This window comes from Octopus bimaculoides, chromosome 7 (assembly GCF_046866305.1).
Source record: "Octopus bimaculoides isolate indiv1 chromosome 7, ASM4686630v1, whole genome shotgun sequence".
Classification (NCBI taxonomy): domain Eukaryota; kingdom Metazoa; phylum Mollusca; class Cephalopoda; order Octopoda; family Octopodidae; genus Octopus; species Octopus bimaculoides.
This window is the reverse complement of record NC_142934.1, coordinates 18896137-18911136: the sequence shown is the minus strand read 5'-3', so window position 1 is coordinate 18911136 and position 15000 is coordinate 18896137. Positions and strand designations below refer to the sequence as shown.

At 38.3% G+C, this 15000-nt stretch overlaps 1 protein-coding gene across 11 annotated transcripts in view; it reads right to left on the bottom strand.

The window, feature by feature from the left end:
• Positions 1–15000, bottom strand: part of LOC106881366 (uncharacterized) — a 110325-nt gene that overhangs the window by 89569 nt on the left and 5756 nt on the right. For 3 of the 11 annotated variants that reach the window (XR_016242545.1, XR_001410846.3, XM_052969296.2), the window contains exons 1-3: positions 14539–15000; positions 13739–13831; positions 10328–10424 (exon numbers count right to left, since the gene is read on the bottom strand). The exon at positions 14539–15000 is cut by the window's right edge. The gene's annotated coding sequence lies outside the window, so the exon portion shown is untranslated. Of the gene's footprint in view, positions 1–6989; positions 7176–10316; positions 10425–11125; positions 11145–13738; positions 13832–14538 lie in introns of those variants that run through there. The other 8 variants (XR_016242546.1, XM_052969297.2, XR_016242548.1 and 5 more) reach the window with 6 other exon arrangements.

Sequence of the window (15000 nt, the reverse complement as noted above, 5' to 3'; positions counted from 1 at the left end):
TGCTGCTGTTGCTGCTGCTGCTGCTGCTGCTGCTGCTGTTGTTGCTGTTACTGTTCGTCGTTGTTGTTGCTGTTGTTGTTGTTAGTATTGTAGTTGCTGCAGTTAATGTTCTTTGTTGTTGCTGTTGTTGTTGTATTTGCTACCATTGTTATTACTGCTACTGTTGTTGTTGTTGTTGTTGTTATATTCGTTGCCTCTGTTGCTGTTGTTGCTACCGATGTTGTTGTTGTTGTTGTTGTGGTTAATACCGCTGCCATTGTTCTTATTGTTAACGATAAAATCAATGTTGTTATTGTTTCTTAAACCCCTGGTCAACTCTGATTGAGCAGAACTATGATCAAAACATTCCAACCATGACGACTCCGTCTTCCTTATATCCAGGCCTGCATCGTCTAATATGTTGTTCTTATAAGTCACCAAAATGGAGTTGAGAGAATTTGGCTGTTATTTCTAGCAGATATCTCGACCGCATTGAAACGCATTGACTGGTTCCACAATTGTGTTGTTGTTGTTGTGGTTATTGTTGTATATGCAGTGTATGTAGTTTGTAACACTAACAGTGGCGGTGGTTTGGTATTGGTAGTTGCAGTGGTGGTCTGAGTGAAGGTATGTGTGGTGGTAGCTTGTGGTAGCATTGGCGGAAGTGGTGAGAGTAATGGTAACAGTCGCGGTAGGAGTAGTGGCAACATTGTGGTAGTAGAAGCAGTGGTGGATGGTAGTGGTGGATGGAAGTGGAGGCTGTGGGAATGGTGGTAGCAATGGTGGTAGTGCTGAATGCAACGATTGTAGTGGTGGTAGCATTGTGGTAGGAGTAGTGACAGTGGTGGTAGTGGGTAGTAGTGAAAGTTGTGGGAACGGCGGTAGTTAATGAGAGTGATAATAGCAGTAGTGGTGAGAGTAATGGTGGCATTGTGGTTGGAGTGGTAGTAGAAGTGGTGGTAGTAGTAGTAGTAGTGGGAGTTGTGGAAATGGTGGTAGATGTGGTGGGGAAAGTAGTAGTAATGTCATACAGTGATGACCGTTGTGGTGATTGCATTATTAACTGAAATTGTCATTTTAGTGGTAATTGTAGCATTGATTGTAGTGGTGATTGTAGTGGCGATTGCAGTGGCGATTGCAGTGGCGATTCTAGTGGTAATTGTAGTGGCGATTGCAGTGGCGATTGTAGTAGCGATTGTAGTGGCGATTGTAGTGGCGATTGCAGTGGCGATTGTAGTGGCGATTGCAGTGGTGATTGCAGTGGCGATTGCAGTGGCGATTGTGGTGTCGGTTGTAGTGGTAATTTTAGTGGTGATTGTAGTGGTGATTGTAGTGGCGATTGCTGCGGCGATTGCAGTGGTGATTGCAGTGGCGATTGTAGTAGCGATTGTAGTGGTGATTATAGTAGCAATTGCATTGCAGTGGCTATTGCAGTGTTAATTATAATGGTATTTGCAGTGGTAATTGCAGTAGCGATCTCTGCACTAATTACAGGGGTAATTTGTAGTGGTAATCCCATTAGTGATTGTAGTGTTATTTACCATGGTGATTGCAGTAGCCATTGAAGTGGTATTTGTAAATCTGATTATGGCGAAAGTTGCCGCGACTTTTCCAGTGTTAGGTTAAATGCTATCTGTAATGGTAGCTTCAGAAGTGTTTGCAGTGTTGCTGGAGTGGTAGTTGTACACGCAATTTCAGTACTAACTCTAAGGATATTTCTCCCATCTAGCAATTCTCGAACTATTTCAGTATTTTTGATTCTCCAGTTTTTGTTACAAAAGTTTGTTCACCCTTGTCTACATTTTTTTGTTCTGATAATGTTTGATATACTCTACCTTCTTTATAATTTTGTATATACCGTAAATCCTCGAGTATAGTCCGCCCTTGAGTATAATACACAGGGGATTTTTAGCGGGGTGTACCTCTGAAAACCTAAACCTTGTGTATAATACGCACCCCTCCTCTAACTTGAGACAAGGAGGTCTATATAACGTCCTTGGTTTGTAAACGTATATGCGGTAACGTCCTTTATTATTATTGTATAGATAACATAATGCAAACGTGTAGCTTTTTTGTGCACTTTGCAGAAAATAAAGAAATAACAATAATAACGTCAGTGAAAAATAAATATTAAGTAAATTGCTTTTACATATTTATCACTTAGAAAATTTTGCTTAGAAAATATTTTTCATTTTTAACCTCGTATATAGTACGCACTAGAAATTTTGACCTTTAAATTTTGGGAAAAATGTGCGGATTGTACTCGAGGATTTACGGTAATTTTGTTGATTTAAGCAGAAAAAAAAGAGACAAAACACCCTTTTATCATTATAGTTCTTTTACTGTTCACTTGTCTGTCTTTTTATGCTTTATCCTGTGTACTATGCATGTACTTTTGGTTACCATTACTGTCTTTTTTTACTTGACTTAAAAAGAAGACGAAGAAGAAGAAGAAGAAGAAGAAGAAGAAGAAGAAGAAGAAGAAGAAGAAGAAATGTGTCCTGCTCGAGTCATGCCAGGCTTATAAGGGCCGGTTTCCCGGCTTCACTGCCGTATAAATCCCCCACCTGGACGGGACGCCGATCCGTCGCAGGATTACTCATTTTTGCCAGCTGAGTGCACTGGAGCAACGTGAAATGAAGTGTTTTGCTCAAGAACACAACGCATCGCCCGGTCCAGGAATCGAAACCACAATCTTATAATCATGAGTCTAACACCTTAACCACTAAGGCACGCGCCTCTACTTTACTTGACTTATTGCTCAGTTTTATCCCTTCTTTTACTTTTCCCCGCCAAATTCATCAACAATACTCCGAACATGTCCATGTCATTTTCCCTCTTTGTTGCTCTTTTACTGTTCGCTTTTCTGCCTTGTCATTTATTCTGTATACATCAGATGTGATTTTAGCTATCATTTCTGTCTTTCTTTACTTGACTTATTGCTTTGTATTGGGTTGTCCGGAAAGTTCGTGCCGATTTATAATAGCTTACCTTTCGCCATTTTTGCCATGAAACCATCTCAATTCTGGGAAGAGGGTATTTTCAAGTTAAAGGAAAGATGGAGACACATTGTGCAACAAAATGTTTCACATTTGGTTGATTAAAAATGTAATGGCAAGTATTTATTTTTCTTTCCTTTAAAAATCGGCACGAATTTTCCGGACAGCCCAATATTTCCTCTTAAGCTCATAATTATTAACATAATTCTACTTGTCATTACGTTACATAGCCGGTCGGTAACGCTTTCACGTGATTAGAGAAAAAGAGAGAGAAAGAAAAGAGGGAGAGAGAAAAAGCGAGAGAGACGCGTCCATAACGTGTAATTGAAACGCTTTTACGTGATTAGTTGAAGGGAAAGAGACGAGAGAGAAAAAGAGGATAAAGCGAAGAGTGAGACAGAAAGAGGGAGAGAGAAAAGACAGAGAGAGAAAAAAGCGTCCATGACGTGTGGTAGGGGAAACGTAATATTTATGACGCGGTTAAAAATGTTAGTTGAAGGTAGTGATATAGAGAGTTAAAAATATAATTTTAGCAGAGGGATGATGTTCTGATGGTTAAAGAAAGGCACAGAGAGAGAGAGAGAGAGAGAGAGAGAGAGAGAGAGAGGGAGATATATATATATATAGAGAGAGAGAGAGGGAGAGAAAGAGAGAGAGAGAGAGATAGGGAGAGGGAGGGAGGGAGAGATAGATGATGATGGTGGTGGTGGAGGTAGCGGTGGTACGTGGGTAGAGAAAAATGTATTTTTTTAAAAATTGAGCTAAGATTTTTATTCTATTTATATTATCTTTCACATAACATGCGCATAAGTGCAATTCCGGGAAATATTCACGCTTATTTACGTGGCAGATATATACAGATATATAACTGAAAGTTGTATCATATATACGGGATATTTTTTTGTTTATGGGGAAAATGGAAAAAATACGAGTGAATATTTATTTTATGAGTGCTGCGTATTAAGTTTATAAAATTGTGCATAAAGTATATAAAGTGCACTAAGTAATCATCGTATTCCAATTTCTTTCACTTTTCAATGAGTAGCAGACGAGCGACTATCTTTCCATACAGACACAACACAGGCTACACTTTTTGGATAAAGTTTCTAGAAATAACTCAATAGGTTTACCATTAACTCCGTGAAATATTCACGGATCCCGCTAGTTATTTATAATTATAACAACATTACCGCCAAGCAGTGATTAGGAATAAACGAACTTTAGGTTAGTTAAAATATGTATATGACATAGCTTTAACTTCTAAAGGCAAATATACTGCAGTTATTGTGGAGAAAAAAATCTGGTTACGAATAAACGGGCTTACCACGGTAACTGCCGTGTTTTTGCCTTTAAAAGTCAAAATATGTCACAAACATATTTTAACTAGTCTAAAGTTCGATTATTGATTAGAAAAAAACACAAAAAGAATTATTATTATAACGAAGCTTTGCTAAAACTTAGGACATTTTCCCAAAAACTGTTCGCTTAAAGTGGTTGCTGACAAAAGAATTAACTATTCACAACTGATTTTCTAAATTCTGCAGCTATTTCTGAGAAAAATATGTTCCCAAATTTCTGCAGATGATTAAAAATCATGTCTTTTAGTGTTTTTACAGACCAGGATGTTTTACTTCTACCTCAGAGCTTTTGATGAAGTTTTCTAAATGTAAAAAAATTAGAGAATAAGAAAAAAAAAAAAAAAAAAGAAAAAAACCCTGTATTTTAAAATATTCTTCATTCAACTTTCTTTTTCCGAGTGTTGATGAGGGGACTCCTCGGTCCTTGAATTTCCTTTTGAGATTAATTTCTTCCTTTTTGTCTGTTGGTTTGCTGGATCTGCATGAAAGGGAAGTGCTCATGGCCTTTGCAGACTTTTCGAGATCGATGAGATCGATGTTACTAATGTTCTTAAACTATTGCACGTAAACACCGACAGGAAAGGCATAAACAGGAGGGAGTTTTGGAAAGGAAGGATTGGGCATAGTGATTTGTGTGAAACTTGGGGTGTTGGACATATCATAAGTGCCGAGAGCGGGAAGTTCAAGTGTAACAGGGATGCCTAAGTGGGGGTTGCATATGAATAGTCAAGTCTGAGAACGTGATACTGCCATTGGTTCTAGGAAAAGAAAAAAAGCGATCTCTTTCCGTTAAAATTTTATATAATTTATGTTCCAACACAAACTTAATGATCCTTTCGCATTTTGGCACAGGACTAGCAAATTTTGGGGGAGAGGTTTAGTCGATTACATCGACCCCAGTGCTCAGAACGTCAGACATGTTTCCGCTTTTTAGGCTCTTTTAATGATGTGTACCTAGTCATCACATGCCCAGATGGAATTTGTCCCCTCCGATATACAGCGAACAGGGAAAAATACATTCACTGATATTGTAAAAAGCTTGCCAGAGTGAAATAAATTCGCTGTACGCAACTGAAGCTGCATTAAAATCAAACCTAGACATCTGCGCACCATACCGTTCCCGTGAGTCACGAGTGGGACGATGTCCGATGTTCGCTTCACTCTGATATATACTGTGTTTGTAACACAGCATGCATAGGAAGAGATTTTCTTTCAGTGATTTGTGTGAAAACCACAACATCACGCCTTTCAGTGGTGTAAGTACGTTAAGTATGGCTCACAGATGGTTAGTACATGTATGTATGTATGCATGTATGCATGATATATATATGTATATATATGTATATGTATATATATGATATGATATGATATATAAATGAATGTACATGATTCTGATACTGGAAGACGATTAGCTAAAGTAGCAGCGCGAAGTAAAGTTGCCATGATTCTTTATTTAATGTTGCCATTTATAAATTTATGGTCACACTAGCACGTCTGCTCTCCTTTAAAAGATTATATGACATTAAATTTAAATAATCTCCTGCTACTTTGAAATGATAAAACCACAAGCAAGGGAGATAAAAGATAATCAAATTTCCAGCTCTACTGCTATTAAACCTTATACCAGCTAGCTAACTGATTTAATGTTTTATTGGCTCTTTCCGATATTAGAGACGGTGAATTCTCGTCCGAGAGTGTGGCTGGCTGCGAGTACACATCATTGGAAAGGGGTCAAAAGACAGAAATGCATCTGGTGGTCTTGCTGGCCGCTGCTGTTACGAATTTTTACCGCTCTTAATATTAGTACGTTAATATGTACTACTATATGTACTTTCTACAATATCAGTACATTAATATGTACTAATATAATAGATATTGGTTTCAAATTTTGGCACAAGGCCAGCAATTTCGGGGAAGGGGTAAGTCAATTACATTGGCCCCCAGAGTTCGACTGGTATTTATCTTAAAGACACCTCAAAGGATGAAAGGTAAAATCGACCTCGGGGTAATTTGAATTCAGAACGTAAAATCGGATGAAATGCCACTATGCATTTCGCCGGGCGCGGTAACGATTCTGCCAGCTCGCCGCCTTAAGTCTATAAGAGAAGTTATTCCAGGACAAATACTGCAGTAACTGGCCTATCGACAGTGTGTATATATATTAAGTATGATACACAGATGGCTGTTTTAATTAAAAATTGCCTCAGTTGCGTCTGCCGGACACACATACAAACTTATATACTATGGGCTCTCTCACAGTTTACGTCTTCCAAATTTACTTACAAGACACTTGTCTGTCCGAAACCATAGCAGAAGTGTCGCAAGGTGCCGCGTAAATAAAAAAAAAAATAAATAAATGCGCCCTTTTAAAGCCTAGCCAGGCTCATGGGCCGGTTTCCTGGTTTCAATGGCGTATGTATTCCCCAGCTGGACATCTGTTTATTTTCTACACCACCTGTCTTCGTCTTTTGTTTTTTTGGGTGAATTCTCCCTATATATATATATATATATATATATATATATAAATATATATATATATATATATATATATATATATATATATATATATATATATATATATATATATATATATATATATATATATATATATATATATAAATATTTGAATACATTAAATAATTAATTCTTCTGATTTTATTATTCATTCTTCAAGTTAACTTTCAAGTTCCTTTCAGCTCTTGATTGAACTATTCACTAATTTATGGAACATTGGTACATGTAATTTCGGAGTCGTAGTTGTTTTTAAGATTCAAATCAGTTCTTCGCTAAAAATTACTGTTGTTGTTGTTGTTGTTGTTGTTGATTTCTGACTTCGCGCCTATATTAAAAGCAATTATGATTCAAATATGTGACATAACCGTATAAAAACTATCGATAAGCTAGTTACTGCAGTGTTTGTCCTAAGATAATCCTTTCTGTAATAGGCTCAAAGCCTGAAGTTTTGGGGGAGGGGACTAGTGGATTACATCAACCTCAGCATTCACCTGGTACTTATTTTATTGACCCCGAAAGGATGAAAGACAAAGTCGATCTCGGCGCGGAATTTGAACTCAGAACATAGAAAGTCGAACGAAATGCCGCAAAGCATTTTGCTCGGAGCGATAACGATTCTGCCAACTCGCCGTATTGCTGTGTTAAAACACACTTAATATCAAAGAGAGATGAAAACACGTTCCAGCAGCGGCCAGCAAGAGCGCCAGATGAATTTTAACCCTTTATTGAATTTTTGTATCGTCTTGTTATTGGCAATCATCCCAGTTTGTTATTATACCCCTATCTCTCTCCTTTCCCCCTCTCTGTCTAAGGTAGTCAGAGTATGTGCCAGAACTGTCAAGTTTAGACAAGTCGCAGGCAGCATAACACCAATAATCTCTGCATATGCGCCACAAACAAGACTGACAGACAAGTAAAAGGTACGTGTTCAAGCCGCTCTATTGCTGAGTCTCGTCACATCAGACGGCAACGATCTCTTTCTTATCATGACTGGAGACTTTTAATAATGATTTCAACTTTAGTACAAGATTAGCAGATTTAGGGGAATGGGTAAGTCAGTAACATTTCCCCAGTGCTTAACTGGTATTTATTTTATCGATCCGATAGATGAAAGTCAAAGTCGGCCACGGCGGACTGAGAGGTGGCTGGTATGCATGGGTGACTGCTGATCTTTCATAAACAACCTTGTCCGGACTTGTGCCTCGGAGAACTTTCTTGGTGCAATTTCATGGTCATTTTGATCGAAAGGGGTCCTAATATTGGTAGCAGCATCAGTAGTGGTGTTGGTGGTAATCGTGGTGCTAGTGGTGGTAGTGTTAGTGATGGTGGTGATAGCAGCAGCAGCAGCAGCAGCAGCAGCAGTAGTAGTAGTAATCATAGATAAATTTCCACACTCTCAACAAACATTGAGTCTCAACAATCTCTGGTTATTTTCCCTGGCAACCGCATAGTTGCAATTTTTACAGAACTGCATCGACCTTTTTCTTTCTTTCTTTCTTTCTTTCTTTCGTTCTCTTCTTTCTTTCTTTTTCTTTCGTTGTCCTTTTTTCTTTCTTTCGTTTTTCTTTTTTTCATTCTCTTTCTTTCTTTCGTTCTCTTTCTTTCGTTCTCTTTCTTTCGTTCTCTTTCTTTCGTTTTCTTTCTTTCTTTCTTTCTTTCTTTCTTTCTTTCTTTCTTTCTTTCTTCTCCCATTACTCCCTCTTACGACTCTCCACCTTCTCCCCTTCCCCCGCCTGCCCCCATTTCTCCCTTTTCTTCATCGTGTTCTCTTCTCCTTCCCCACCCGCCTATCAAGCGACCTTGAAGAACCAGGACATCGTCCAGAGAAACAATAGCCAGAAATTCAACAACAACAACAGCAAAAACAACGTCGGCCACCACCGGCACCGCCGCCACCACCGCCGCCACCACTGCCACCGCCGCCACAACAGCGACTACAACAACAGCAGCATCAACGGCGACAACAACAACGACTACGAAAACAGACGATAACTACAACAACAACGGCAAAACAACAAACAACAGCAACAAAGACGACGACGACAACAACAACAACAACAACAACAACAACAACAACAACAACAACAACAACAACAACAACAACAACAACAACAACAACAGTGACAATACGAATGAAAAATACTTGATAAACGAGCAAAGAATTAAGAACACTTCACTATTTTCATCAGATCTAGTTTTGCTTCCAGACACCATTAACCCTTTAGCATTTAAACCGGCCATATCCGGCCAAAAGTATTCTGCCTGCTTTGTGTTCAAACTAGCCAGATCTGGTCTCTCACACCAACCCTACAATATTGTTTTAAAAATTAACAGCTACCTCATCAAAATCTCATAGCTACAGATAATGCATGATTAGTTCAAAACAATGTGAATAAAAAAGCATTAATTTTGGCAGAATAATGTGAACACTAAAGGGTTAAAGTAGTTTCAGCTTCTTCCTCCCACCACCACTGTTACCATTTTTTTTTTTACATAATTTCCTTGTTCCTTGTTCTTTTTCCTTTTTCCTTTCCGTCCTTTTTATTTTATATCACTTTTCTTCATTTGTTTTTCTATTTGACTTTTTCATTGTTGGCTTTTTTTCATGTGCTTCGTCGCCATTTCCCCACCCCCTCCTGTTTGGTGTTGTTTCTTATCGTCTTTTTACTGTGCAAGAGTGGAGGCGCAGTGGCCCAGTGGTTAGGGCAGCGGACTCGCGGTCATAGGATCGCGGTTTCGATTCCCAGGCCGGGCGTTGTGAGTGTTTATTGAGCGAAAACACCGAAAGCTCCACGAGGCTCCGGCAGGGGGTGGTGGCGAACCCTGCTGTACTCTTCCACCACAACTTTCTCTCACTCTTTCTTCCTGTTTCTGTTGTGCCTGTATTTCAAAGGGTCAGCCTTGTCACACTGTCACGCTGAATATCCCCGAGAACTACGTTAAGGGTACACGTGTCTGTGGAGTGCTCAGCCACTTGCACGTTAATTTCACGAGCAGGCTGTTCCGTTGATCGGATCAACTGGAACCCTCGACGTCGTAAGCGACGGAGTGCCAACAACAACAACAACAACAACTGTGCAAGAAAATGTCCGAGAATCCAGTTTCAATGTCTTCAGTTACATACTGTACATCTCTTAGAAAAATGGTAAAGGCACTGAAATGTGAAGAGGTCGTAGTTTTGGTAGAAGGCTGCTATTTCTTATTTTATTTTATTTTTATTATATTTTTACAATATACAGGGTGGGCCCAAAGTAGGTAAACACTTTTAAAATTAACTTATTTGTTTTTTACAAGTACCGTGAATAATGTGCTGTGTGTTACGGTGTTCTGGGACGTTTGATGAATGTTCCCATGTTGAAGGAGGACATTTCAACATTTGCGAGATTAAACTGTGTTTCATAAATGTAATTGTAATAAATGAGTGTAAAAGTAATAAAATGAAAAATATTTCAAAGTGTATAGCTACTTTTGGCTCACCCTGTATTTGTTCGAAGTAGTTCATTGAATCCATCTCTACTCCGACATTTTCGCTTCGTGCGTTTGTACGTTTACTCGTTCACGTCCGTATAGTCCCCTAAATGAATAAAGAAACCAAGAAACTTGGAGTCTGTCTGTCTATGTATGTCATTATTCAGTATTATTTCGAGATCTTTTGCCAAATAGAGAAAGAGCTGGTTTCTGACCTAGATCCAGGGCTCCTTCAGTAGAATTTCAACAGCAGGATATTCTTATGTGAATGTATGTATATGTGCAAATTTATATGTATTCCTATGCATATAGTTGCGTATTTAGACATGCTCATATATGCTTAAATGATAAACTTCTGGAAAGTTTTAGAGATTTTTACAGTTCCAGTAATGGATTAGATATGTAGTCTTCAAAGCAGCTTTCTCCTTCCTGCTTTTGAGAAGCCTAATTTCTCAAGATTGGTATTTAGGCAGTGTGTTACATATCCCAGGGCTCCATTAATTACAGGTATAAATCTTAATTTCTAAATCTGAATAGAGTAACTGCAAATTTCTCAATAGTTTAGCGTAGATATTTTCTTTTTCGCTGATCTTTAGCTTTATGTTAACATCTGCTGGGCAGCTGATTCCCACTACTGTACACAGTTTCTCTTTTTATCCCAAATCATATTCGCCGGACATTGCCCCATCTGATTATCATTTATTCCGCAGTCTTCGAAATCATTTGGACGAAAAAAAATATGAATTCTGTAGACGAGGTCAGAACAGAGCTGGAGGAGTATTTTTTGTCACGGACAAGTGAAATTTGGAAGAGAGGCCTTGCAAGTCTACCGGATAGGTGGAAGAGCATGGTAGAAAATGAGAGAGAATATATTTTAGATTAAAAAAGAACTTTGTCTTAATTTTGAAAAATAAAAGAAGTATAAAAAAACCCGCATTATTTATGGGATGACCCAATACACACACACACACACACACACACACACACACACACACACACACACACACACACATGTATGTATGTATATGTGCGTGTATGTATGTATGTATGTATGTATGTATGTATGTATGTATGTATGTACGTATGTATGTGTGTATATATATATATATATATATATATATATATATATATATATATATATATATATATATATGTCTGTCCTTGGCTGGCCTCAAATCTCACCTGCGAACCCATGGAAAACAAACCTCACCCAGCTATTCTGATTATATGTCTGTGCACACGTTTGAATGTGGTGTGTGCCAGAGGGTTTGCAAATCCAATGGGGGTCTTAAAAGACATGTTAGGATCCACAATGAGCAGAACTTACTTGCGGGTATTGGTAGTGCAAATCAGAGGTGCAATCTGTGTGGGTGTTTTTTCAAAACACTGTCTGGTTTAAAAAGCCACATCAGACGCCATGAAAGGGCTAAGGTGTAGGTGCAGGAGGTGGTCAAACTCTGTTTAAGGAGTAGACAACCACCATATATATATATATATATACATATCAGCATGACCGCAGTCACCTGAGTGAAACAAGTAAAACAATATGTATGCATATATATATATGTGTGTGAGTGTGTGTATGTATGTACGAATATATGTATATCATATATGTATATACACATATATATGTGTGTGTGTGTGTGTGTGTTTGTGTGTGTATGTATATTTATATCTGTATATATAGAGTGAAAAAGACAAAAAAAAAAAAAGAGTCTAGGTTTCAGCTCCGTAGAAAAGAATGCTCTCTACATATGCCTTGATGTGAAAACACTTGATTACTGCATGTTTTGAAGTTTGTTACAGGCACTCAAAAGTTAGTCCTTTGCATGTAAGGAAGTCTTTCTCGCTGTCAGCAACACAGGAGCGTAACTACTTGAAATTATTGACCTCCTTGAGTTGCCAGCCATTTTTGAAGCAAATTGGCAGGTGGCTGTCATCCTCCCTCATTGGTCGTGAATTCAGTTTTCTTTCTTCTGCGGCGTTCTTATGAGATGTTAGCGAGTCATGTGCATTGTTCAGTTGATTAGCTGCAAGGGCAACGTAATTCACGTAGCCAAGGTCAGAGAGATACAGGCTCTGCTGACATCTTGTTCGCTTATTCTTGGTAATGCAGCCTTTGTCTTACGCGCGTGCACGCTCTCTCTCTCTCTCTCTCTCTCTCTCTCTCTCTCTCTCTCTCTCTCTCTCTCTCTCTCTTTCTCTCTCACACACACATTTATGCATAACACAACGCAAAACAAAGGAGTTGAAATAGATTCAAATATTATAAAACCTCTTAATTTAATCCACGATGAGATTTTATAGAATATGTCTATGCTATAATAAAGAAAGCTGCTTAGTAAATAGTTTGGGTTATGTAACTTTTACTAAAAGATAGCAACTATTAAAGTCTAGACTGTCTGGTAAATTTTTGTAAATTCCAGTTTTGATATATTTTTATCAACATGCAGTGTTGCGGTTTCTTTTATTATTGAAAATTTCAAGTTCATACCGATTTTTATTCAATGTGACATTTTAATTCACTGTGGAGGAGCGTATTTTATGCATTTTTTTTTCAACACAATTGTAACTGAGTCATCAAAACGTATAAGCAAGCAAATTTTCAAACTAAATAACAATATAATCTTAATCTAAATCATCTGAAAGTTACTTGCGGAAAATTTCATTAAAAATAATCACTTTCCCGAAAGCGTGTGAATTATCCGAAACTCCTCCCTCAAACAGTTTTTTCTCAAGAAATTCCGATATGATCGTAATCTACACTATCTGAAAGTCGGCAGGACACACTTCTGTACTTATACCCTAAATTTACTGAACGAATGAGTATATTAGATGAATAAAGGATACAAAGGAAAATGCAATAAAGTTTTATGTTAAACTGGGTAAAACACTACAGAAACTTAGGAAATGCTTCAGGCTGCTTAAGAATTAATTGTTTTTCGTTAGCATATCAGGCTCAAGGACGGTTGAGAGGAGGTGAGAAACAATAAGAGGTGTCGAAAAGAGAGGGATCTCAGAACATCAGGGCTGCTTGAGAAAATCCGTAATTTTCTGGATGAAAACCGTCGCGTGTCTATAGAGACAATAAGCATATAGTTTGTAGCTGGTGTGGCAGCTGTACTCAAAATTATTCATGAAGATCTGGTCATGCGCAAAATTTGTGCAAAGTTTGTCCCCAGGGTGCTCAGTGACGAGCGTCCTGCTAACCAATTAACTACTTGAGAGAGTTGGGCATCAAACCTGTCCGTAACCTTTCTTGCATCTCAGATCTTGCTCCCAGTGACTTTTGGTTGTACCCTAAGCGGGGGTGGGGAGAACCTCAGGAGTAGTCATTTTGAAGACCAGGGTCTTGGATACCTTCACTACATTGAAAAAGATTAGAGTCTTGTACTTCTTTGAAATAAATAGATGTCTCACCTGAGAAAAAAAAATTGAAAACGTCTGGAATGCACTCCATATTCTGTCTGATGCGCCAATGATGCTCTCTCTGATGTTCCGCCAATTCACCACCTGTAATAAATCAATATCATATTGATCACTATTCTTTCAAGGTCGATAGAATAAAATATCAATCAAGTATTGGGAAACGATGTAATCGACTAGTATCTACTCCTATAATTGCTGGCTTTATGTCAAAATTTGGAAGGAAATTATTCCAGTCCTTTTTGCAAATACGAACAACTCTAGACATATTTCGGCCTTATTATCACCATCCCCGTTGATGCATAGACATCATCGTATTTGCCGAACTCGTGATGAGAGAATCTTTAAGTAAATGCACAGTAGAAAATTAACATTATTTAGTTAAATTCTCGAATTCACCACCACCACCGCCACTGCCACCACCGCCGCCGCCATTTACCAAACGGTAGTTTTCTTCGCTTATTTTGATCGGCTTCTGCTTCAGTTACTTAGCTGTCGTCTGACTGCGTTCATTTCTTAAAACAAACCTCGCATATTATTTTCTAAAATGTCATCCGATAGTTAAATGTAGGTTATCGTTTGACGTTGACAATTTTATAGAAAAGAATCTATTTAGTTCCTGAATGTGTATGTGTGTATGTGTATTTTATATCTTGTGTTTCAGACTCCGTCAGCTCATGTACCAGAAACAGAAAACACTTCTTATCTAAATGAATCTCTCTCTTTATAACAACTTTCTCATTTCATAACTTTCTCTTTCCAAACTGCTTGTTTTTCTTATTCTCACGCCTCACCTTATAATCCATCTGCCATTCTCAGCCAATTCCAAGTGAGTGAGTGGTATACTAAACCCAAACATTGCTGTCACATCCTTTGAAATCTTGCCTCCCACTACCAGCGTCTTAGAATAAGGCCTCACTTATTTTCTTTTCGATAACCTACTAAAATATTTTCTAGCCATTCGCTGTATAGTATTCTCCAGTCTCCAGTCAGCAGTCAGTCACCAGTCACCGTCGTCTTTTGTCCTTTGAAACAAGTACACTTTTTGTGCACAAAAATCTTCAATCGTTGTTAATTTTCTCGCTTGCGTCATCGTCGCCGTTGTCATAGAGACCATAGCCATTTACTGTTAAAGACGCTCGTGGGTTTCGATACGATGGAGATTTGACTCCTATTTCTTGGGGGAACGAGAAATCACAAGCACGGTGACGACGAGAAAACCTTCAATTATGAAGTCTGCTCCTCGTCCTCCCCCT